The following is a 26000-nucleotide window of genomic DNA, read 5'->3' as shown; positions in this document are numbered from 1 at the left end:
TATTTATAATATCATTTCCAAAAATTTAAAGACCAGCTGCAAAGCTTTAGGAATGGACAAGTAAACCAATAAATTGAGGCTAAGTACTAATGTGAGGCCACCCAGGTTCATTCCCTCAGTAGTTACCAAGGCAAATGTGGGACAGGAGTAGGTGTGTCTTCTCAGAACTGTATCCTGTCTCAAACAGGGATTTCAGGCACCCTCCAATGCTACCCACTGCTGGCACAGCTACATGACTTTGAAGCCCTGGGCAGAGCATGAAGTGAGACAGAACAAGCAGCTGTGCTTCTGAACCTGACAAAAGCTGCTGCCTCACAGGAGCAGAAGAGCAAGGCAAAATGTAGACAAGCAAGATCAGCCCCCACTGACAACTCACTTCCACAATGGCAGAAGCTCCCAGCAACTACTAAACTGACATAAACCAGGAAGGCCCACCTTTTCACTGGAAGCCTTAGGTGCCTGGCAGAACAGCCGTACCCAATTCCCCAGAGCTTTTGGGTTCCTAAAACTTCACAAACAGCAGTTACAGCACTGTATAAGGCCCTTTGGAGCCATTACATCCTGCACTTGCATGAACATGAGAGCACATTTCTTTACTGTGAGGGTGACAGAGCACAGGAACAGGTTGCCCAGAGGGGCTGTGGAGTCTCCTTCTCTGGAGATATTCAAAACCCACCTGGATGCCATCCTGTGCAATGTGCTCTAGGTGATCCTTCTTGGCAGGGGGGTTGGACTGGGTGATCTTCAGAGTCAGTCTTCAATAGCTAACAGCTTCAAGCCCTCTGGAAAATTCACCAAAACACAAAGGCGTGGCAATGTTCATACAATAAAATGGCCTAGAGAAAAGTGGCCAGAAGTTCAAAAATACGTAATCTTCCTAAAAACATTTTTAGCAAGGGATGAAAACTAGCATTATAGTCAACATACAAGAGCTTTGCTTTGACTACACAATGAAGAGCTACTTATCAGTGACTGATTGTATAATATTATGAACAATAATATAACTGGCTGAATGGTCACACTCAAAGAATTGTGATCAATGGCTTGATGTCCAGGTGGAGACCAGTGATGGGTGGTGTTTCTCAGGGGTCAGTATTGGGACCGGCTCTGTTTAGTATCTTTGCTGGGGATATGGACAGTGGGATCAAGTGCACCCTCAGCAAGTTTGCTGTTGACACCAAAGTGAGTGCTGTGGCTGACATGCTGGAGGCAAGGAATGCCATCCAGAGAGATCTTGATGGATTTTAGAGGTGTGCCTGTGCAAGCCTCATGAAGTTCAATGTCCTGGAAGGACAAGAAGGACATGGACCTGTTAGAGCAAGTCCAGAGGAGGGCCATGTAGTTGATCAAAGTGCTGGAGCACCTCTCCTATGATGCCAGGCTGAGGGAGTTGGGGTTGTTCAGCCTGGAGAATAGAAGACTGAGGAGACTTCACTGCAGCCTTCCAGCACCTACAGGGGGCCTACAGGAAAGCTGGAGAGGACTCTATCAGGGACTGTAGTGGTAGGATAAGAGGTAATGGTGTTATACTAAAAGAGGGTAGATTTATATTAGATATGAGGAAGAAATTCTTTAGTTAGAGGGTGTTGAGGCACCAGAACAGGTTGCCCATAGAAGTTGTGGATACCCCATCCCTGGAGGTGTTCAAGGCCAGCTTGGATGGGGCTTTGAGCAACCTGGCCTAGTAGAAGGTATCCATGCCCATGGCAGGGGGGTTGGAAATAGATGACCATCAAGGTCCCTTCCAACCCAAACTATTCTATGATTCTGTAATATAATATACTGAAAGGCAGTCAAATATTACTACTACAAAATGAGAATTTGGCCTCTAGTGAACAGCTCTGTCCTGGCTGCCAGTAGGCCAGGACACCATTTGGCCTGTAAAACCTAGTGGTGCAAAACTCATTGCAGAGGGAATGTATACCAATATTCAGTTATTATGACCCCATTATCAGAGGACTGAGCTGTTGGCACTGGAAAACAATTTTCTTGGAGGAAAGAAATCTCTCCTGGGAATTAATTTGTACTGTCTAATTATGTGTGCATTCAAATGTTACTGGTGTCAGTGCAGAAGAAGAACGTTCAGTGAGACTTGTCTGGACTCCTTGTTATAACAGCTCATCTCCTAAGGTGATAGGTATTTGATGCCTTTCTCCATCCTTTTCCTTTAAAAGTTTTCATATCTATGAATCACCCACTAAATAAATAAATAAATAAATAAAGGAGGGGGGAAAAAAAATAAAAGATTAACATTCAAGTGAAAATCTGAGTAAGCAAATGTATTTGGCTCTAATATACATGGAAAGTTTATTCTGGAGCCAGAGGTGGTTACTCTGACCATAATTTTACACAGACAGTTACAAGCAGTTATCTCGGTGGGTTCATACTATTTTAATGTGAAGTACTTTAGTGTTTTACTTTTTAGCATTTTTCAATAAATAAAACAGAATGAACTCCAATGGTACATGCTGCCAACTACTTTCTTAACCACTGCTCTTTGCAGAGAATAATTTATAATGATCAAAGATAAACTAAAGTATTAGGCTTGAAGAAATATGACTTTAGGTTTAAAAGTTCATTTTATGAGGTAGATAATCTTTAATATTTTTTTCAGGCCTTGTAAATTTGATTGCTTTTTCCTTAGTTCAGTAATTGCTAGAAAGGCGGAAAGTTCAGAAATACGGTTTCGTTTGTATTGCCAGGAGTTTCTGATTGTTGCGCCATCTAGGTGCAAGATCACAGGCCCGTCTTCATAGGCACTGAATGTCTATTAGTGACTATTGCGTTTGTATTAGAAAGGACCTATTTAACACTTCTCTGACAACAGATAATCCGAGCACGTGATAAATCTTCCTCCCATTATATGAAGGGTACAACATCCAATCTGTTTGATGCTATTTGTTAAATTTTAGCACAATGAAAAAGATAAGATCAATTACCGATTTTTTTTTCCAGAGAAAAGGCATACATTAAACTTGTGCCAGACATCAAACAAAGAGTTCCTAACCAGGCAAGGGGTAAAAGCCAGCACTCATGTTCTCACATGCAGCTTCTCATCAACTTCCCATAATGGGTCCTGGGGGAAAGGGGTGAGGTGTGCCCATACACATACCCTTGGTATGATCTCTGTTGACTTCTCCAGAGTTAAGCTGTCAGTATGTGGAAAGGCAAAATACATCTCTCTACTCATAATTGTTTGAGCTTTAATCTCACTCTGTGGTGAATCACTTAGCTGCCTTCTTATATGTGACATATTTATTTAAAATATATAGATATGAAGTATATAATTTTGAATTGTTCTGTCTTGTTTTAATTAATTATTCATACATTTCAGTTCTATTTAAAGACATCTTCCTAACCTCCTCTTGAGTGACCTCATGTTTTTTTAATGTCCTCCTAAATGATGCATTAGTACATGGAGGGCAAGAAGAGTTCAGCATTTCATTCTGATTAAGAAGAAGATGCAGCAAAAAATGGAAAGCTCAGATACTTCAGATTTTCAGCACTTTTTGTACTGTATTTGACCCTGAAGTGCAATCTTAAGCGTATAAGCCACATATTTCAATAGAATTAAAATCCAGGGGTCAAGAACATTACAATACATTATTACAATATTACAATTACAACATTACAATACAACAACTGCATTACAATAGTTGTTAGCTGGAGAACTCCATGTCTTCTAGGCACTAAAATAGTAACTACCAAAAAAAAAAAAAAAAGCATAACTGTACAGCTTTTATCACCAGTAGAACCTAAACCTTATTAGAAAAGACATGCAGTTCATCATCCTCATTTCTGTGTATATGAACCATTTGTGTTTATATAAAAAACTCAAACCTGAGATGGAGTGAATAAGGGTAGGGAAAAGCAAAGCACCATTTCACTTTTTATACATCAAAAAAGTGAAATATTGAAAAATGTCAGCAGAAGGTGAATTCATCCCCACTGCAGTCTTTTCACACTGAGAGTTGAAAAGCTATGTTCACAGGAAGTGTATTATTCAAAATTTTCAGCAAACCAGATTTGCTGATTCTTGTGCAACCCTCTGATCTGCATGAGATGAGAGAACGGATGCATTGCCCATCCTTGCATCCTGTAGGTGCAGGAGAAGCATGGTGAAGGGATTACTTCTGGGGAAGATCTTGACTTCTGCACACAGGACATAAACTTTTGAAAGCACCAGGAGGATGCTTTTCTTCTGTTGTCATGGCAATGTGATTCTTCTGTCCTGTCACTTCTGTTGCACCATGTCTTTGAGATCTACCTGTCAACTGGCAGTTCCAAGTTCAGCGTAACAGCACATGAACAGTGAGCTCATTACTGACTGAGTTTCTGTGGAGCTTTGTCTACACCGTGCAAGCTCAAAAAACATCATGGCGTTGTCTGAGGCTGTCTGCTTCTAAAAATTTTGCCTAAGACTAAAGTCAGGACTTGCACTTAAGGGACATGAGGGATGTGTTGTTGTACTATGAGGAGGAAAATGATCCAGGAGATTACTATTTCTCTCCACACAATGGGAGGGAAATCATTTTTTAAAAAATGGTATTTGCAACAAAATGTAAAAATCGGGCATTCTTCTGATTACTATAATGTATTTCTAGGTCATTCTAACATGATGTCATTCAATGTTAAATACTTTTCCTTCAGGAGTCTACTGCATTAAGTCAGTGGAATTTGTCATTATCATGACAAGTCTTAATTATCATGACAAGTCATTATTATGACAATGTCATAATGTCATTATCATTGTCGTTATACAGTTTCAGGCAGCTGTGGGCGTTGTTGAATTGTTCAAACAACATGCAAAACAAAAGTGATATCTTCACTTTCCTTACGATGTTAATGACTCTGTGCGTGTGTGTCGTGCACATGAGAGCAGGGAGGAAAAAGGACAGAAGGGTGGAGGTGAGAGAAAGGGAGTGAGGTTATGAGGTTAATTAGATCAACAATTAACGACAAGCACTCTTGTGGCACCTGTGACAACCAAGATTGATCAGGTATTTCAGAGCACAGAAACACAAGACATTTGGCAACCTCTGATCTCTTAATTCAATTGATTCTTTTCCAAGAGCTTTTCAAACTGATGACCTTTCTGAACCTAATTAGATGGTAGGAATCAGAAAGGGGACACTGGAGGATTTTAATAAAAGGAACTGAATTGTTTCTTCATCTTCACAACCTGGGATTTATGAGGGAATTGCACTGGCTTTGTAGCAATGTAAAATAAATAGACATTAGATGATGACAGGGAAAATAGAATTGCTGCCAAAGCTAAAAAGAGTTTGGCAAAAGAAGAAAGAACTACTACATAGTCAGTCACTCTTTACTGTACAAACCTTTTCATAAGGCACAGAAAAGAGATATATAGAAATAATGGACCCTTGCTAAAAGATGAAAAGGACTTTCTATAGCTTACATTTTTCACCAGCAAGGGCTAAGATGCATCTCAGTTGCTACAAAATCTTATTGTTCTTTTTAGCCATTGAGAAAACTGATTACAGCTCATATGGAGCATTTGCAGCCTGAACTTTTAACATCAGAAATAAATAACTGAAACAAGAGGTCAGGAAGAGAACAAAGTTGTTATGAGCATAAATACATTAAAGAGATATCAGTCAAACTCCATTCTCATACATATCCTTTCTAACTGTGCCTTTCTGAACTAGATAGAGTGATTTTTCATACACTGAACTTCAACTAAAATTGTGTTTCCGTGCCTGTTAGCACTAAAAATATATTCATACTTTGAAAGTTTCAATATTGGAATGGTCAAAGAAATCAGAAAAGGAAGAAGTCTTCTCCTTCATGGACTAAGATGTTTTCAACCCATTTTTATTTATTCAGCACCCAGATATAGTCTAGAAACTTAGTACTCAGTAAGTTTATTAGCTAAGATATAAAACACTAGAAATACCTTTATCTAACCTTATACTTGTTTCTTATGGTTTAAATCATAAGATAGAGTGTCTGACAGTAAAAAGAGTCGCAAGAAGGACAACTGAAAAGTAGCTTGGCCTCTCACACATGAGATTTGTGTTACAAAAACAATGTTAAATGCATCAGATCACAGCAATCCTTGCAATGACCAACACCACCACACTTCAATATGGCTTCTTCAAGTGCACTTAAATGGGTTCCAGTAAGGTGAATGATACCCATTTTTGCATGAGACCAGGATGATTTTAGTTTGGCAGTTTTACCACTTTGAACCTCTCCTAAACTACAGTCCATTCCAAACAAAATTTAAAAAGCAGTGGAAGGTTCAAAAACAAATAAATACCTAGGAGTTTCATGAAATACCTAGCGGTATTTCCTATCCTAGAGTTTTCTTGAACACTACCAGTTAGTGGAAGAGGGAGCCAAGTTGGCATTTCTCACTTGTGGACAGATGATCAAGCAGAAACCATCTGCTGGACTTTTTGCCCAGGAGAAGCCCAGGGACTACTTACTGCAAACGTAAGTCAGGACTCAATCCAGTGTAGTTGTGTTGTGGTCAAAAAAGTACCAGAGGTGTTCAGAGCAGTGCCTGAGTTGTTGGAAAGAAAGACTATTTAAAGAAAATATACTGTACTTTGTAGGAAGACCACAACATTAGCTCTCCTGCTTGTGGAACACAAATCTTTGCTCATAAGAAGGTGAGAAAGAAGAGGTCTTACAAAAGGGGGTAAGTGCAAAAGGCCTATGGTTGGCATAAGGGCAGAGGAGAACAGGGAAGAAGAGAAGACACTCTTTCCTGTAGGCTTTTCATTAATTCGGTAGGTTCCTGGAATTTTTAAATATGAAGAATAATATCTGTTTAGTTTCTGACATTTTTTCCTTCAAAATCTGTAATCTCCTGAGTTGGGGAATTGGTGAAGATGACTGAAGAAGAGGAAACTAACTCACTGTTATTTTCATCACTGCAGTTAACAACAGAATTGTGACTAAACATAAAGATGAGTATCACTTTATCTTGTCTTACTCATAAAAAGTATTTGCATGTGTATATTTGTTTCATTACTCTTTTTGCAGTGCACTTAGCTCGTTGCACTGATCCTGTGTATATTCTAACTCATATTCAAATTCCTTATTAAAGCCCTTTCCCAAATCTGGGACCTTAATTATCTTAAAAATTGTTCTATATAAACACTAGTGTGAGTAACCAACACTTGTTCAGATATAAACGAAAAATGAGAAAACACTAGAAAAGAAACTGATATAGGTGTAGTCTGAGAAGTGGAACAAACAACAGGACAACTACAATAGGAAAGAATGTGTGCTTCATGAAGTTTTTAATTTAAAAATAATTTAAAATTTAAATCTGGAATTTAAAAATATATTGTAAGTTAGCCCAAGTAAATTCTGTTTAATCTAAGGTACTTAACTGCATTGACTAACTTAGTTGCTTGTCCTACTTTGGGTCCCTATAAAGTCAATAGAAAGATCAGTGCAAATGCCAGGTGAATTTTCTCTCCAGTTGTGTGTCTCTTTCTCTTGCTCTCCTCCTCTCTTATTTGTAAAGTCCAAGAGCATTCATGCCCACCAAATGATTGTGCTGGCATGGGATGAAACTACATTAACTTAAATCTTGATGTCACTGGACATGCGTTTCAAACTCAGAAAGGGCTTTCCACTTGCTTTAGTAAACAGAGTTTTTTTCTGAACAAGAAAATTATCCTTTTTCAGTTAGTGAGGATGGAATAACACCTCAGTAAAAGAAAAAGCACTGTTCTATTCACTCTTCTATAGTAACAGACAATATTTTTATTCTATTTGTCGTTTACTGCTCTCTTTTGGGGAATTAAATGGAAGCAGCAATATTACAGTCATTGTCAACATTCGTTGTTGCATTTTAACAATATATGTAAATGACACAAATGAAAGGTTAACACAGAGAAGAGAGCAGTCACCTCTCCTGAGGTGGTAAATTTCAAGTACAATGAAAAAATGTGGAACTGTGAGGTGTGGGAACACAATTTAATATCTAAACTTTGTGCTTATATTCTTGGTCTGTTGAAATCAAATAGCTTTTGATGTGAACTTTATTTGATTTATATATCTTTGTATCTTTAGATGACAATTTTGTTTGATAGAAAGATATAAAGATGACAAAGTGGAAAAAAAAACTCAATGAGTGGAATATGCATAGATTCATACGCAGCCAAACTCTCCTTAATTCTTAGCAATATCCTATTTAGCCATTTTAGGATTCCTACTATGAGTGCACTTTCTTAAGAATGACCTACTTTATTGTTCGCTTTTAAAAAGAAAAAGATCCTACTGAAAATGATATAAGCTTTTCTCACATAAGACCAGGGGATTATATATGGCATGGTTTCGGAAACACAGACAAATGCCCAGAGTAGAGCCCAACACCTGTTAATATAGAGGAGTTATTAAAGGGGATCTCCCGGTATTACATTGCAAGCTGTCATTTTTAGTAGTACTGGAGGTATCCATTGATGTAATGGTCTCAGGAGACAGGAGTGCTTAAGTAGTTTTTTGAGACATGAGGGTATTGACCTGACCTACTCACAGCAGTTGGATTGTTGGGAATGTTGATTCATGATTTTACAAAGGCCTCACTATTCTTATTCTCCAGAGTGATTATACACCTGACAAATGGTAAAAGCAACATTAGTGGACCTCAGAGAGTTATTTTACTTTTAATGCAGGCCATTATTAAGCCTGATAGCCTCTCTTATTGCTGTTTTGATAGCTGCCTGCTGTTTAAATGAAAGCACCGCATTTCCTGACAGCTCATGCACAGGTGGCCCTGGTCTCATTCTAAACAAGTTGAGGAGAAATCAATCTCCTCCTCTGTAGGAGAGAGGTGTCAGTCCATGTCATCCCAAGTTTGAACAGAGAATTTCACCTTGTCGCAGGGAGAATGAGGGAAAGAGGCCCAGGGAGAGGATGCTGACCGGCATCCCCACCACACCAGCTAACTTAGTCATTTCTACCGAGTTTCATGATGGCAAGACAATGTATTGTAGCTTTTCTGTCAAAGTCTGTGGTATCTTATGCCTTCAGGGATTTAAGGTAAAAAGCATTATCTTCATTATTTATGCTGGTTTTTTGCAAACCACAGCCATAAAAAATGGATGCAACTATCACCATAGTGAGTTACTCTTCTTGACTATATTAGGAAAGCCCATTTCATGAGTCCATGTCACTGTATAAACAATACTGACACTAAATAAAAGTGACCTATACTAGGGACAGGCTCTCTTCATTACAATCTTACTGAAGATTTGGCAATGAAACAGAAGAATTGTACCTTGATAAGTAAATATGTACATATGCGGTTTTAAAATGTTTAGCTTGAATCTCAAGGGCTCTTTGGACTCCACTAGAGAACCACAGAGCAAGTTTTGACTTTCTGTGGACTCTTTTGGGAAAAGTAGTCATTTCTAGGAGAGTTATGAGACTTTGGCTGACAAATCCAGCAGAAACTACTTCCTGTTGAAGATATTCTGCTGTCACCACCACTATTCCTTCCAGCAGCTGTGCTTTTGAAAGAATGAGCTCTCCTTCAGTAGGTATTTAGCCCTAGCCAGGTTCTCAACGTCTGGAGAAACTTAGCCCACAGACAGCAATGTGAGCTCCAGAGAAGGAAGGCACCCTCTGCTGTGCTCCTTTCTTCTCAAAAATATTTACTTGTTGGTCCTTTCCATATGTGGAACCTCTGAATCACATCTCAGTGATGCTGTGGTCTCTCTATTTAGGACACCTGGATACCCATCTCTGTTGCTTTGAATTACTGTGCTGCTCCAGCTGCTCATTTTTAACATCATTGCATGTAAGCTAACAACATTCAAGCAGGCTCTTTGAATCCTATGAGCCCAAGCTAAATATTGTGTGGAGATTAAAGAGCATTTGAATCCACTCAGATATTTTTACACATATAGACCCTGTAATCCTGAATGTGAGATATTGATCCCGTGAGGAAAACTGTGGTGCCATCCTCCACAAAAGAATGGCTCTCTAGCATTTCTTGTCTTGTTTATTCCTGCCTCATCAAAACTGTGGAAATGAGCAGAGCAGTACAGGTCCATTGGGAGCAAAGGAAGTTTCTTTTGCAGGCATTTTTTTAACATCTCCTTAGCAGTGTCCCTCCATAAATACAACTCTGGCCTTTCCTTCCCAAACTATTTTACAAAACAAAATTTTACTAAATGTCTTATAGCAGCCTCTGCACACCCATAAAGTTCAAGGGTGTGGCTTTGGCCTCAACTCTAATTACAGCTTGAGTTTATATTACTAAATTAGATGCTACGAATGTCTGTATTTTTGACTTGAATGAGAGAAAAAGGTACAAAAGCCATAGGGACAGTTGGTTCTCAGAGAATTTTTGGCCCAGAGAGAAGCAGTAAGTACTAGAAAGCTTGTGAGTAAACCTAGAAAAGTTTGCTACCAGCCTTGTTAGAAGTCTGTGGATGAATTTTTTTCTACCATAGTTAAAACGATTAAAAATCTTGCAAAACTTACCTGAATTCATGTACTTTACTTGGGTTTATGGTTTTGTAACCAGGATAAATGTTTTGCCAATTATGTTTATTTGGTAGCTGGTATGACATTCCTGCTGTGTAACCTGCTTGGCCACTCCAAACTCCAGTCACAAAGAGGCAGTGGTATATTGGTGGGATACATCTATGCCAAAAAAATACATAAATCCTGAAAATGCAAGGACCCTCAAGAATTCATCCACTCTTTTTCTTTTAGCATACTATCTTCAGCCAATAGTACACACATCTTGTTCCACTGCAAATCTCTCTCACCCCTTTCACACAAAGTGTCATGGAATATCTGCCTGAATTAATTTATCAGGCTGTCATCTCTTGTCCATCAAATCACTGCCCATACTGTGAATGCCTGGACTAAAGTCAATCATCCTGTGAAGCTCAGGCATTGCAGTAGGTGGGAGTGCCTAATTGTTGCCTACTAAATTCAAGTAAGTATCAGCAGATTTAGGGCTTTCCAGTCTGAGATCTTGCAATTTACTCAAAATCCCATAAATTTGTGATACCTTCTGATGTGTAACCATGGGCCTGAGTGGTTCCCATCTAATTATCAGCGGAAAGGCAGATTTTAATTTCCTGTGAAAATGGGAAGAGAGAATAAGGACAAAGAAGATTAATCAAAAAACAGTGATGGGAAACATGACTTCTTCAAGATGAAAAAAATATATACATTTTAATTTACAAACCTGATGTACTTATCTAGAACCAACCCTACATTCAAGTCAGATGTCAGTGTATATACTTACCATTATACCTCAGCCCTAACCTAAAACCATGTTAACAAAGGGTGAGAAGTCACTTACAGAAAGGAAAAGTAAGGTAGCATTTTTAATAGTATTTCTGCAATGATTTAATTCTGCTCCCAGTGAAGCTAGAGGTAAACTTGCTAAGGCCTTCAAAGTGAGCATAATTAGAATATCACTTAACACCTTTGAAAATCCTGCACATACTCTTTCTGGGTAGCAGTTGTATCCTCATGGGATTCATTTTTAAAACATTGGCAGAAGTACAGATGAAAGAGACTTTTTATTCTTTTCTTTCTGTGTAACTCTGTGTTCCCCTCACTGTGGTAGCTCAGTGATGACAGTCTGACTCCCATTGTGGAGATGAAGATCAGAGACAGCAGGAGGTTAAGGGTCTGATTTTTCAGAGTTGTTGTACACATTAAGTCACCTTCGATTTCAAAAGAATGTCAGTGTAGTTTTTTAGGCTTTAAGTAATCACAGAAAGACTTTGCCTAGCAGAGTGAAGAACTCAGCGTCCCCTCAGTCTCAACCCTGAAATTTTCAAGCATCTGAACATGTAAGTGATAGGCTTATGGTCTCAGTGGATCTTTCCTGATATACTGGAGAAGGAATGGGAAAGATGAAGAGGCTTCTGTGACTGCCAGTACTATGATTTGCATTACTTTAGCACTTGCATGCCCTAGCTGAAGCCAGGACCCCACCACAATAAGCAGCAGGAAGAATGACAGGTTCTGTTCTGACTGTTTGCACTGTGGACAGCCAAGACCACCACATAGCAAGAAAATGGTTCACTCATGGCTCTCTGATAGGCCAGTGCTGATGACGAATCAGAATACAGCCCACCATGTACTCAGTGAAGAGACCTGACAGTTACTGACCCAGTGGAGTTCCCTCACTGCTCCTTGCTGCTGTGAGGAGGCCCTTTTTCCTTTTTTGTACTGTCTCATGTTTTCCAGTAAATGTAAATGTACAGAAACTGAACAGGGATAACTGTAGTTCATTACATAACCCCATTGATATTCGAAGTTGGCCTTGTTATCATTGCCTTTTTCCATCATTTTTCATTCTAAAAGCTAGTAAAATAAGGTTTGCCACCACATTTGAAGGCTGAATAAGCTGAAGAAAAATCTTTTTGCTTTGTCTCTCCAAAATGTCAGAATCACAATTTTTCTTTTTATATTTCACTTGAAAGGATTTTTATTTATTTATTTATTTTTGCCAAGATACCTTGTTCTCTTGTAAGATACACAGGCACTTTGACAAGGACTCCCTGTAACTGTTCTCCAAAGAGTTTAGGTTTCCTCCACCAAGACCAGAGGATTCCTCAGGCTGTATGATGATATCTTCTTGTGATTTTTCCCTTTCAGCATTGGACCTTCCACAGGAGCTGGAGATATAGTTGCCCTGAGTATATTATGAAATCACACTTAAGTCCTGGTTTTGATCTGTTTGACACCAATGTGAATCAGGAGAACAACAAAGAAGAAAGGTAGTATTTTTGTTGAGAAGTACCAGAAATGTGCTCGAAACTTTATTTGCACCACCCATGGTATATAGAGAAATCACACATCTTGCTGTGAGGTCCAAAAAAAGATCCTGAGTGGATTTAAAAATAAAAAATAAAAAAAATCCTTCGTGTTTCAAGAGAATGCTTGGGGGACAGTATACAGAACGAAGTACACAAGAGGGTATGTTGCAATAGCCTAGCCCAGGACAGCGGTGTTGCCGGACACAAAGGGACTCCTATACTGATGTCCTCTGGTTAGAGGGCAGAGACTTCCAGCTCACATATAGTCTCTTTGGCTACTCCCATACCAAACAGTAAACCAAACAGGGACAATGCATAGACATGAGCACTGTTGCACAGTCAGCTCTGCTGATTCATTGCTAGCATGCTACACTCTGCAGGAAGCCATACAGTAAATATACTCCCTTCTGTATGTATATTGTTAGGTTATACTGTGCCAGCTCACATTCCTGGGCACTGTTCAAGGGAGAGAACAAGGCAGGGACTGTTCCCAAAAGCCAGGATAGATGAGTCTTTTATGCTGAGGAAAGGTAAAGAGAGTTTAGCCATATGGATGCAAGCCAGTCCCTTTGCTCTCATTCACCCTGCCTGTGCAATGTGGTAGAGGTTTTTAATATCCACAGGACAATTTTGAAGGTATAACAGCCTGGATGCTGAGATGTAGTGATCCATACCAATTCTATAATTAGGCCATTACCAGTTCTTAATTAACATTGCCTTCTATTTTTTAATAGGATCACTTCTGTTTTACAGAAAACTCTCTCTTTGGCTGCATGTAAACCTCATTGCTAATAGCTTAGCTTCCTTTTTTTTTTTTTTTTTTCAAGTATGCAGCTGTTTCAGTTGTTGTCAGGCTTACATTTGGGGATTATCACTTTTATTTCTGATTAAAATATCTACATGGTAATGTAATTGAAACAATAGTTCCAAAGTAAATGCATTGGTTGTGGTTTTCATTATCAGGATAATCTTCCTCTCTCACTCACACCCAAAGCAGTGAAATCTTTCCCTCTCCAGCAATATAAAACCGCATCAATGTGCACAGCAGATTTTAAACAGTTTACTGCTCACTACCCATTAAACTATTTTACAAACAACAATGGAACAGGAAATAACAAAGCATGCTCTTTGAATTAATAGTTGGGCTAAAATACTCTGAGTTTCTCTGCAGTCCATAAACTGCTCCAGCTGGGTGTTCACAGTTTACGACATTTTGAGAACCGTGGTCCTCAGCAAAATTAAAACCTTCTCCACAGTTGGGGACCTGCTGCAGCCCTGTGGGCTGTACTGTGCAGTGGAGACAGCTGAGGCGTACCGTGCCGCTACATAATGCCAAAAATCAAGGTAGATCCCAGGCTGCTGAAGAAAAGTGTTTCCAGTATAGGAGAAAAATAAATAAATAAATAAATAAATAAATAAATAAATAAATAAATAAATAAATAAATAAATAAAAGGGAACCATTATTTTCTATCTATTGTAAATACAAATAAATCGGAGGAGGAGATGATGACACTGGTGCTACTAGGATGAACACGGCGATGGGATGAGGCACCTCCAGGGCCAGGAATTGTGGATGAGTACTGCCACCTCTTGGCTAGATGCTAAAATGACGGGGTCCCGGGAAATGCTCCGCAACCGAGACCAGGGACGTCGCTAAATTACTTACTAATGGGTGTGAATAGCCTACTAGAGGGGAAAAGGGGTCACTTTTGTCGCGTATTTCGACTGCTAAGTACTACTTGCATATGTGAAGTTCTTAGCGCTTACTGGTTTGGTTTCCAGTCTGCCATGTCCTGAGAAGGGTGCCAGAAAAAAAATACTGTTGAGAGTCATTGTCTTACTGCAAGATCAAGCAGAAAACTCAGTTGATGTAAAACAATCCCTACAGCGTTTCAGTGCTGGGCTTATCCCAAGGCAATGACATTTGTGAAGAGATTTATGTTATTTTGTTATATTGTGATGGAGTCCTTCCAAAGGAATAAATTACGTATCAGTACTGCACTGACGCTAGGCAGGTAATGATAGTCTCAGAGGGGACTCAGCAACATCTTGCAAACATCTGTGGCCATTTGTATGAGTGCCAGTTAACCTGTGGTTGTCTGCTAGATGAGGAAGGCTGTCTCTGGGTTTGGCATTTAAGAAACTTTTAAGAAACAATGAGATGTTTCCAAGCTCTGGCAGAGGAACTCCTCAGGTTCTTCATGGAAAAAAAAAAATTATATATATATATATATAAAAAAAAAAATGCATGGTGCTCTGTGCTGCACTGCAAGCCATCAGCTGTCCAGCCATAATTGGATTAAGTAAGCACATGGAAGACTGGTAGAGCAGGAGCACAGAGATCAAGGGATGTGGTCTCATTCTTTTCTCTGCCATTGGCTCAGAGGACATCTTCAAGGCTGTTTTTGTGTATATGCTTCAGCCTCCCCTCATAAAGAAAATCTGGCCACCTCATTAAGGATTGTCAGGATGTACAGTCAAAAAAGTTGCAGCTAGTGCCAACTTATAATCAGGTCCTACACCCAGACAGCTCTGTGCCTTGGATTCCTAATGTACACAGGTCCTTCTGCTTAAAGTCTGCTTGTTGGTTTGTGCGTGTCAGGAGAACATCATCTTGAATTGTTTAATCTGGAAAGTGAAAATTGACTGAAAGTGGTCAAAACTACATACCTGGAGTGACTGAAGGCTAAACAAGGCATGGAATACACGATTATGCATCCACACAGACATGCATGCTAAATAACGTCTCTGTACGCTGACACCTGGAGTGATTCAGACCTCACAGCCATGCCATGGGTTCTTTAAACCATGCTTTAAGACACATTTATTTATTTATTTTATCTATGCACTTAAACAATTCAAAACTATTTCTAAATTTATTGGGAGATCCAAGTGAAGGACAATCACTTACTGTGACCTTTTTTTCATATTTCTACATAAAACCTTCCCACCTTATGAATCTGCCACAAGGACACATTTTTTATTCACTCAGTTTCTTAGTGTAAGTTTACCAGGCATTCAAAATGCCTTCCTGAAGTGAACCCTTTAAGATGGTAAATGTAATTAGAGTTGTTTTTTGAAAATAAGATAACCCATATTGCTGTTTAAATACAAACTAAAGAGTAGAGGTTTAAGCAGGGAATGTCTTGGTTTTAATTTTTCTGATAATTGGCAAAACCTTCAGGAGGGGTTTTAGTTCTGCAGGAGGACTCTAAATGTTGCTTGGCTCTTTCCCTCCTCATGAGTAATGGTCTTATAAAAAGCTGATCTCTGTGACTGTAAACAGGAAAAAAAAATGAGTGTGTTGGGAAATACAATAAGTTTTTCAGAAAAACAAGCAAACTGTATCCGGACACATATGTGTTCACCCTCCAAAATTGCCATGAAAATTAAACTTTTCAAGATGAGAAATACTTACCAGAGTGGAAATTAAAATTAAAGTGCTGAATGTCCACAGCTTTACACTGTATAATGAAACAGGAGTCTTTGCAATCCCTTGTTTCTCAGAAATCATCTTCCTTATTCTGAAATGTGTCATGGTAGAACAACTTAATAGTAGGTTTCCCAGTTTGTATTGTATGCCTGTGTAAATAAAATTTGACTTTGTAAAATATTTCTATATTTCAAGCCAACTTACAGAATAATTATAGCATTAAAAACTAAGCTTTTGCAAGAAGGGCTCTGGTATACTGTAGAATCTCTTGGCTTTTTGAGTGTTGCTGTGAAATATCTTCAGTCTGCATAGATGCATAACATGTTTAACCAATTTTTACAGTATAAATACTTTGCAATAAAGAATGAGGCCATAGTTTCATGTTTATGTATCAGACACAGATCCCCCTGTATCCCTCCAAGCTTTTGTAATATTTAAATATATATATATATATACATATATATATATGCTTTAATAGTACTAATTGCATGATGAAACATTCTTCCACTTCCTCTTTCCTTCCCTCAGGAGGCAGCTGTTTATAGTACCAACCACGGTGAGAGAAACACACAGTTCAGCCTTAGGAGCACAGTGTAATCAGGACAGCTATAAAATTAATTTCACTTTGTAAAGGTTTCTCAGGTTTAACAAGCACAGTAAAATATGATGGTCATGTGGTTGACAAGATTTGGCCATATCTTTCTGCATGAGATCCCGAATAAATGTGTATTTTGATCCAGGACAGATTCATTTTGACTTGTTTCACTCCATCTTTGAAATAATCATGAGAACTGGAAAAAAAAAAAAAAAAAAGAGTTCTGGAAAATTGCAGTGCTTGGACTTCACTTTGGAGACCTGCAAACAAAGGTTTTGTATTCTTATCTGCTATGATCTATGGTCACTTTCCATCCTTGTCTTAATAATAGGATCCTCATCTTTACTTTGTGTGATAAAGGTAAGAAGTGTGATGGGACTGCTAACAAATATCAGAAGGATTCTGTCATAACTTTATTTCTATGAAACACTGTATTAGTTAAAAAGCAACTTGATTTACTGAAACATAACTTTTCCTAAAGTTTCTAACAGCATGATCAAGGGGTCACACCTCTAAGGACAGTCACTTACAGCTGCCAGTATATACTGGCGCACTTATAGTCTGAGCAACTAGGTAACTTCTGTTTGTTTCACAAAGGCAAGGCCCCTACACAAACAGACATACATACATGTACACCTATCTGCCCAACTCTGGTTATTAAAAACAAAATATTTTTCATTTATATATGTGATTTTTCTGCCATTTGCATCTTTCACATCCCAATGAGTCTGAGCAGGAAATCAACAGGGCCCAGGTGCTGTGGCCAGGAGCCCCACCTGGCTCTTGTGCACAGCCGGGGAGGAAGCCTGGGGTGGGGCAGCGGATGCGTGGATCTCACATCTGCGCCTGACCCCCTGGTATGTGAGGCCTGTGTGGCCTGTGTGTGAGGAAGGAGAAAAATGAGCCGAAGGGATCCTTGCATTTCCCTTTGCAGTTACTGTCTGAGCTGCTAAGGTTCAGACGTCACTTGCTGCAGGCCTCTTTCTTATGCGCTCATTCATATTAAGTAGCGCTGTTCAAATTGGTGCTGTATGAACAGCATTTATATAATGCTTGGTAAAAGCCTACAAATCCCCGTGAGATAAGTATTCTTATTATTGCCTCTGAGTTATAGGTGAGGGAATTACACAGCAGTGCTAAGAGAGGAGAATTGCCATTCAGAGCCAAATCATCTGCTGTTTTAATCTGCTTCTAACTCTCCGTTGTCCAGTGACTTCAGGTAATTGGCTTTCTAGACTCCCTGGTGAAATAATATTCACCTCCTGACCCCACCACCAGTGTACTCATGCTTCCCTGGCAGAGCAGGTTAGCCACCTTCTCCTTCCTCCATGAACAGAGGCAAAAACAATTTTCCCCTGTTTCTCTGCTTTTTCAGTCTCTTTCTCTGCCTTAATCCCTGAAGCATCTGAGGTGGTGGGCTTGTTCTATGGTATCCTAGAAAGGTATATCATTGCCCAGGTCATGTTGCCTAAGCTTTGGTCAATACTCAAGGTAGAAATTATAAAAGTGAAGGAAATCTTGTGTGAGATGGCTGATTACACAAAAATATTGGGGGGGGGGGGGGGGGGGGGGGGGGGGGGGTGGGGAGGTGGGGGGTGGTAGGAGGAACAGTGTTGCATTTTCTGTAAGAACTTGCTGTCTAGAGGGAGCAGAAAGTTACTGCTGTTTTTGATACTACTGTTTCCGTAATTGTGGCTGAGATACCTAAAACTGGGATAAGTGCCACTTCTTGGCTGGCACTATAAATCTGCAAAACCTAAGACACGGGACCGGACCTCCTGAATCATCAACTCCAATGCCTTACTGACACAGGACATTAATCTATAAATAACCATACATTAATCTATAAAAAAATATACTAGAGAGATGTTGTTCAGCAGAACTGTTTGTAAAAGGCATACATACAGCAGAAGAGAAATAAGGCAACTATTGAAAACTGCACTCATAAGAAACTCCTGGCTCTTACCCACCAGACATCAGACATTCTGTGGGCCATATCCACTGAACTAAAAAAAAAAAAAAAAAAAAAAAAAAAAAAATTCAGTTTAATTCAAAAATAAAAAAGATGGCATATTTCTACCCCTGCTGGCTCACTGATATCTTTTTATTTCAGTAAGAAAGTTTCTAGTCTTCTAAACCTCTGGGAAGAAATAACTGAGACAATGAAATCCTGCAAAATGGAAGGATAAAAAATTCCCTTAGTAGCTCACAAAATTTATCCACTGTTAAAAAACTATTTCTCCTCCTTTGAAATATTCATATGAGAAGAAAAAGAATTACAAAAAGACGTCCTACAGCTGTAAGTATCAGACTGACACAGCTTTACAGAAAGATCTAGGATTGTTATTCTATTTATTTATTTTATTGAAGATGAGAACAAAGTTTTGTACAATTCAATTTGTATCACTGTAATATGCAGTAGATAAAATTTGATGCTATTAAAAACAACATTTCAATTACCTGGCAAAGTCCATTTCATTCCTGAAGACAGTAGAAACTGCAGGATGACTCTGTCAGTGACGTGTTTTCTTCAGTCTTTGTGTTATTTATGCCTCATCTTATGTTTTCAGTTTCTTAATTAAAATGGAAATTGAATGCACTTTTTTTTTTAAAGGGAACAAAGTAGAAATGATTGATGTAAAGTAGCTGCAAGAATTGCCACTCTGAAATCACTTCTTTTGGCTGTCACAGAGGACTTTGCAAAGGCTAAATTAGAAGAGCATAACAAAGGAACATTGTATGTTGAGAATACAGATGGTAGTTTGAACCCTGGGGTCTAGGCAGATTAATTTCAGTATAAATTTATAATACTTTAAGGGTATTTTGTTGCTATATTGATAACAGTGTAATTAAAGATTCACTGTAGATTGATTTAAAAATATACTAAATATAAAACCTTGCAGAAGAGACTAAAACTTCAGAGAAAAACATCTTTCTTTCAAGGGATACTTTGAAGGCTCTTTTCCCTTTTTTAAATATCCTAGTTGTCTTGCTGCTTTCAGGAGCCTTGATACTTGGCCAATGCTTGTGCACAGAGTAACGAAACCAAGAACTCTGAAATTCTGATTCATCTTTTTATACAAATGCCTTTGAAATGTCTTAGGGCAGCATTTCTTCTTTGAGGTTCATCTATTTAAAATGTTTGTATTGAGCTGAGTATAATTTGACTGAGGAACATTGTCTGATGCACTCTAAGGTTTATAGTCAGGGTTATATATCAATGTGTATTATATAGTGTTCTTCACATTGCATCCTATCTGAAGATGGAAGAAAAACAAAAACAGTATGTTGGATTTCTCCATTGACTGGTACAACTAGGAGTAAACATATTTAGTGATTATATGTATTTACATGAATTTGAATGGCTGCGAGCAGACTAGTCTACCTAATGTAACAGTGTTCTGAGATGAAGGGCAGCCAATATTGCCTTGTCTCTACAACAGACTTAGGGTCTATCCCAAAGGCAAAATTCATGGGCACTATATATATATATTGGACTATTATTATCTTTTTATATAGCGTGAGAACCTGAAGCCTGGGTTTCAGGGTGGGATTCATGACGCTGCGCCCAGAAGACAGAATAAAGACCATTTCCATTCTTAATCATTCTTCAGTCTAATAGGGGTAAGAAATGATTTTAACACTGGGAAGGAAAAAGAGCAAGACCATAGTAAAGAAACAAATTCAATTAGAAGACTTCACACTGAGCTATATGGGTATTTTTCAGTAAATGAAAATCTAACAAGGAAGATGTAAATAAACAAGATCTGATCTACTTGCCAGAGGTCTGCCAACCCATTGTGCAACTTGACATACAGAAAATATGGATGGCCATTTGACAACCTTCATGTGTCCCTGAATTTTGGAATCTCGTGGAAAAAAAGGCTTTATCAGATTGTCACTTCTATAAACTAGCAGTTGAGTAATTTGTTTTTTTTTTCATCACCAAACAAGAATAAATGATAGGAACTTCCACACAGAGAAGGTTGATGCTTAGACTTTTCCAATTATCTCTGTAATTCAAAGCATTACTAACCTATCTGTGTTCAAGTCAGTGTTCAGCCCTGCTCACAGAGATCTTCAGAAACCCAGACTGTCTTCAGAAACCCAAGCTGCAGTGAGGAAAGGAGCAATTTATTCTCCATTCTGCAATGGATAAGAATAGGAATAAAAGACGAATTAGCCACTAGGGGTGGCCACTAGGGATGTCCTTAACATCCAGGATAGAAAGTGAATTCCCAGAATAAATGGTCTGCAAAGGGTGTGCAGTTTTCACATCTGTAAGTACAGATTGAGATATTTCTGTCAGGAAAGGCATAAAACAAGATGTTCCTTCCTTAGGACACAAAAGGTTGAATGATCTCCTGAGGTCCTTTATGATGATTTCAGTACCTTCATCACGGGGCATTGGTTCCGGGAAAGGAAGGAAGAAAATGGGGAAGATGACAAAAAATCTCTCCTCCTACACCCAAATATCCACAACAAATTCCTGGATGAGCATAGGGCTTCCCATCTTAGGAACAACACAACTGAAAGCATTATAAAAAGGTAAGACAGTGTCTCATTTCACTTGAAAACTTTGAGAGGGCCAGGCCCCAAATGAGCAACTTGCACTAGCCTGGTAGCTATTAAAAAGCATCTGGTGTGTATGCACATTGACATAACTGGATGTGTGAGACACCATTTCCCATGCTTTCCACGGTATTCTGCAATGCCACACCATTTTCCACAGGCCAGTTAAAGAATAAATGACATGACATCACATTTAGTATTTCTGAAATAAAAAACCATCATTAAACTAGTAGTTTAAGTTGTTCAACACAATTTCTTCAGTAATTTGGCATTTGGGTGTTCCTTCTAGTTATCCATATCGAGAATGTGCAAAGCTTTGTATAGGTTCAATATATTCAGCAATGATAAAAAAAAAAAAAAAAAAAAAAAAAAAAAAAGGACTTGAAAACTGCGGATATAGATGTATATTGTAGCAGCGGTGATCTTATCTGGGACAGAGAATGTAAAATGACAACAGGAACTCTCAACATTCCCTGGAGATGGGGGTTGAGATGGCAGGCTAAGAAAATTTGAGGAAGGCTTACTCTGGTCTAGATTTGCCCATAAAGGATACAGGAAATATTTATTTAGAATTAGAATTAGCACCTGCTCTTTCAGCTCTGTGGTAAGAACTGCTGAAAGGTGCCATTAAGGAAATGAGTAGGCGGAGGTCTGGTAGATGACCGAGAGGTCTAAGAGCTGGTAAGAAGCTTTTTGCTAAGGTCCTGTTTTTATTCCTGTGGGCACATGCAAGCACAAAAATGTGCCCGAGGTTGTTGAGTCTACACAGGCCTTCACAGGACTTAAGCAAAATATTATTAACTTGAAGGGCAAGTTTGCAGTCCTCCTAGCACAAACATATTCAGATGATCTCTTTTCTCATTCATAGAAGTCATTGTTAAGGTCATTTATGACTCTCCCAGATCTAGGACTAATTATGCAGTGATTCTATCCTAATGTTAAGGGCATTTCTACCTGGGCTTTTGCTCCATGAACTGTTCCACCTGTGCATACTTCCCAGCTCTTACAATAGTGCCTCTGGCTCTGCAAAATAAACTTTTCATGATGTTGACAAGAAGGAGCTGCTGATGAGACTTCCAGCCTCAAGGAACACCTTGTCTAGAGTAAGGTCCCTTTGCAATATCACAGTAAAAGGAAAATTAAGACATCTGGTGCTCAGTATCTGTAGTACAAGTACAGTCTTTCAAAATCTGTTCATATTATAGAATCATAGAACCATTAAGGTTGGAAAAGACCTCCAAGATCAGCTGGTCCAACTATCCCCTTACTACCAATGTCACCCACTAAACCATGTCCCTAAGCACCACGTCCAACCTCTCCTTGAACACCCCCAGGGACGGTGACACCACTGGGCAACACGTTCCAATGCCTGATTACTCTTTCTAAGAAATGTCTCCTAATTTCCAACCTGAACCTCCCCTGGCGCAACTTGAGGCCATTCTCTCCAGTCCTATCACTAGTTACCTGTGAGAAGAGGCCAACCCCCAGCTCCCCACAGCTTCCTTTTAGGTAGTTGTAGAGAGCAATAAGGTCTCCCCTGAGCCTCCTCTTCTCCAGACCAAACAACCCCACTTCCCTCAGCCACTCCTCATAGGACTTGTGTTCTAGGCCCCTCACCAGCTTCACAGAAGTATATTCATCTCCTCTAGTGGGATTCATCTTTCCTAATTTTAGTGAGCTACACTGTAGTTGTCTACATCTGAGCTAGTCATGTTATCTTCCTTTACAGTCATCTGAGACACAGTCAGTAGATCAACAGCAGTCTGAGTCATGATTCATCTGAATACAATACAGAAGCCTAAACTGAATTAAGCCCTAAGCAGTATTGACTGTACTGAAGAGATCTATATTAACTGTAAAAGATATCTCAGTGACTAGGTCAGATATATACACTTAATTTGTGTATCCTTAAAGTTAGACATGATAAATCCTATTCTCCGACCACTCATTCAAATTTTGAAAATTGGTAGTCCTAGTGAACATATCCGGTCATTAGAAAACAGGAAAAAAGTAATCAAGACCTACAATGAGAGGTGGATTTACAAGTTTACAAGTGCTAGGGACACCTAGTTAGGCCACTTTACTAGCATATTTGGACTATATTTGTAGAAGTATCTTCACTAGGCCCATGTTTCCTTTTCATACAGATGACTACACATGGAGAAGGGACAGTCAGTAACACATCATTAACTCATCCTACACAGCTGAAAGGGAATGATCCAGTCTAGGAAAAAGGCTCATACAATTTACTCTTCCCATAAGCAAGTGAGAAGCAAAGACTAAATTATGTCTCTCAAAAACACTGTTCAGCCTGTGCCCTGAGTAGAATATCTATGTGCTGTCCATCCTTTGAAGGAGGACACAAAGTACTCACTTTACTCATTATGGGTTTGTTTTAAGGGAGCTCGGGTTCTGTAAACAAGACAAAACAGTGTTTTCTTCTGGTAACCCACACATTTCTCAACAGTTTTTGTAGGCTCTACCAGGAGACAAACAAGTAGCCAAATAGCAAAGAGAGAAGGCCAACCCTCTCTTCAAACAGAGGGAGCTGCTGCTTAACCACAAACTGTGGTGTGTGCTGCTTCTCCTACCACACAGCAGTGACATGCTGGAGGGTGAAACAGGCTTCCCGAGGGACAAATTCAGGTGGAATTTATTCCAAAGCAGCTCTGCTGGACCAAGCAGAGACAACTATACAGTACAGTGTTTGTTTTGAGAATATTCACTATCTTACTTGTTTCTGTGAGCTGTTATTCTGAGAGCATAAGCACAAACCATACCTTTCTGAGGTAGACTCATTTGTAAGATTTTGTAAAACTTGTTCATATCCACCCCAGCCTTTCCCTCTCAAAATATAAAATCTGTCTTTTTAGTGTCTCTTCACATAGCAGCTGTTCTATCCCTTGTATTATTTTTATTGCCCTTTTCTCAACCCTCTATGTACTTTTAGAAATACAGAGACGAGCTGTGCCATCCACTGTAGGTGCTGGTGGACAAACCTGCCAGAATTGAGCTAGAGATTACCACTGGCATGAGCACCCAGAGAAGAGGTTTGTGTTACAAACAGGCATGTAAGAGGGTAGTAAATCTCATTTGAACATTTTTGTGTGGTTCTCTTGCAAGCTTCTTCTTTAACCAGCAAGTGAGCTACTCACACAGCCAAAATCTTGTGGCTTAAGCTGAGGACTTCCACCTCTGCCTGTGCCAGTAGAAGAGGTTACTACTTCTGACTGTTGGACATTGCTGTTCCCTCAGCTGACAGCTAAATAAATTGTCCACGAGTGCACCCTACCCTGATAAAATCCAAATGTATTGGATGAGCAAAAATTGGATGAGATCCTATCCTGCCACAATAGTAACCAAGCTGAAGGTTATTGTACCCTCAGTTGTTTATCTGTTACAGTAGTCTGTTTCAGCATTCAAAAATATGGCTGAGAAATCTAATTCTGTTGGACAGAATTAACCTCCATAAAGAATTCCAGAAGATCCCATGCACCTAATGAGACTTATTGAAGTCCTAAAATATGTGACTCATTTTGGACTTAAGAGCTGCAAATTCATGACTTAAGAGTTAGATATCTGCTTCTTACAAAAAAAAAAAAAAAAACGTATGTAGGGGATTCTTTTTCTTAACATTTACTCTCTTTTATTACACCATATAGATCCATTCTTGAGTAGAGTTGGTCAAAGACCATACAAGAAATTCTGTTCTTCCAAAACCTCCAGCAAAGTACTGCACCCAGTTCCACTACAACTGAACTCCAAAAATAGATGCCAATTAGATCTTGGTGAATGATAGTCTCCCCTGCTACTTGCAACAAGTTCCCAAAAATGAAAGTGCATCTCAGCTTTGATAGAGAATTTTATCAGACAGTGAACAGTGTTCTCAGTCTGAAAAGCACTTACTTATACAACTATGTATATCAGGACCATCTGGAGACCCCACCAAAACAGTACAATAAAATATACTTTAAATTTATATTGTGACATTGTGCTTATTATAAGTTTAGTTCTTTCAGCAGATGTATAAACCAATAACTTTCTTTGTGTTAAATATTCCCCAAAGAAAAGTAAATTGACCTCTTCAGGGATTTTCTGAGGATCAGAAAAATGTCCTTTCAGTATCTGTTTTCCATTATTGTAATTACAGAGGGTGATGATAATCCTTTCAGCATTATTGTTTCGACATGTGCATGATTTATAGTCAGACATCTAAGTTCATTTGATGCCATTGTTGAGAGCAGCACATTGTATCAGAGATAAAAGGAATGAGACAGAAATGTAATCTGCTAACTGACTTAACTTTTGAGCAGCATAGAAATATGGTCTTATTTAGCATGACTGTAAATAACTGCTTAAATTTCAGGTCATCAGTTGAGTGTAAATGCTCTAAATGAATATTATAAATAAACAATTTCTCAAGAGGGTATTCAGATCAACTGATAATATTCCAGTGAAGGGACAGAGAGTTTCTGCTATGCTTCCCGGCACTGGGTCTTCTCAGAACTCCTTAGACAGGCAAAATTCTCAAGGAGATCAACAGGAAGCTCACATAAGCAACAGTAAGGAGTCTGTTAAAAGTGTCTTTGCTGAATTAAAAGCCCATTTTTTTTATGTAAA

The sequence above is a fragment of the Cygnus olor genome, chromosome 3 (assembly GCF_009769625.2).
Source record: "Cygnus olor isolate bCygOlo1 chromosome 3, bCygOlo1.pri.v2, whole genome shotgun sequence".
NCBI classification, from domain to species: Eukaryota; Metazoa; Chordata; class Aves; order Anseriformes; family Anatidae; genus Cygnus; species Cygnus olor.
The sequence above is the reverse complement of the archived record's forward strand: the minus strand, read 5'-3'. Positions refer to the sequence as shown.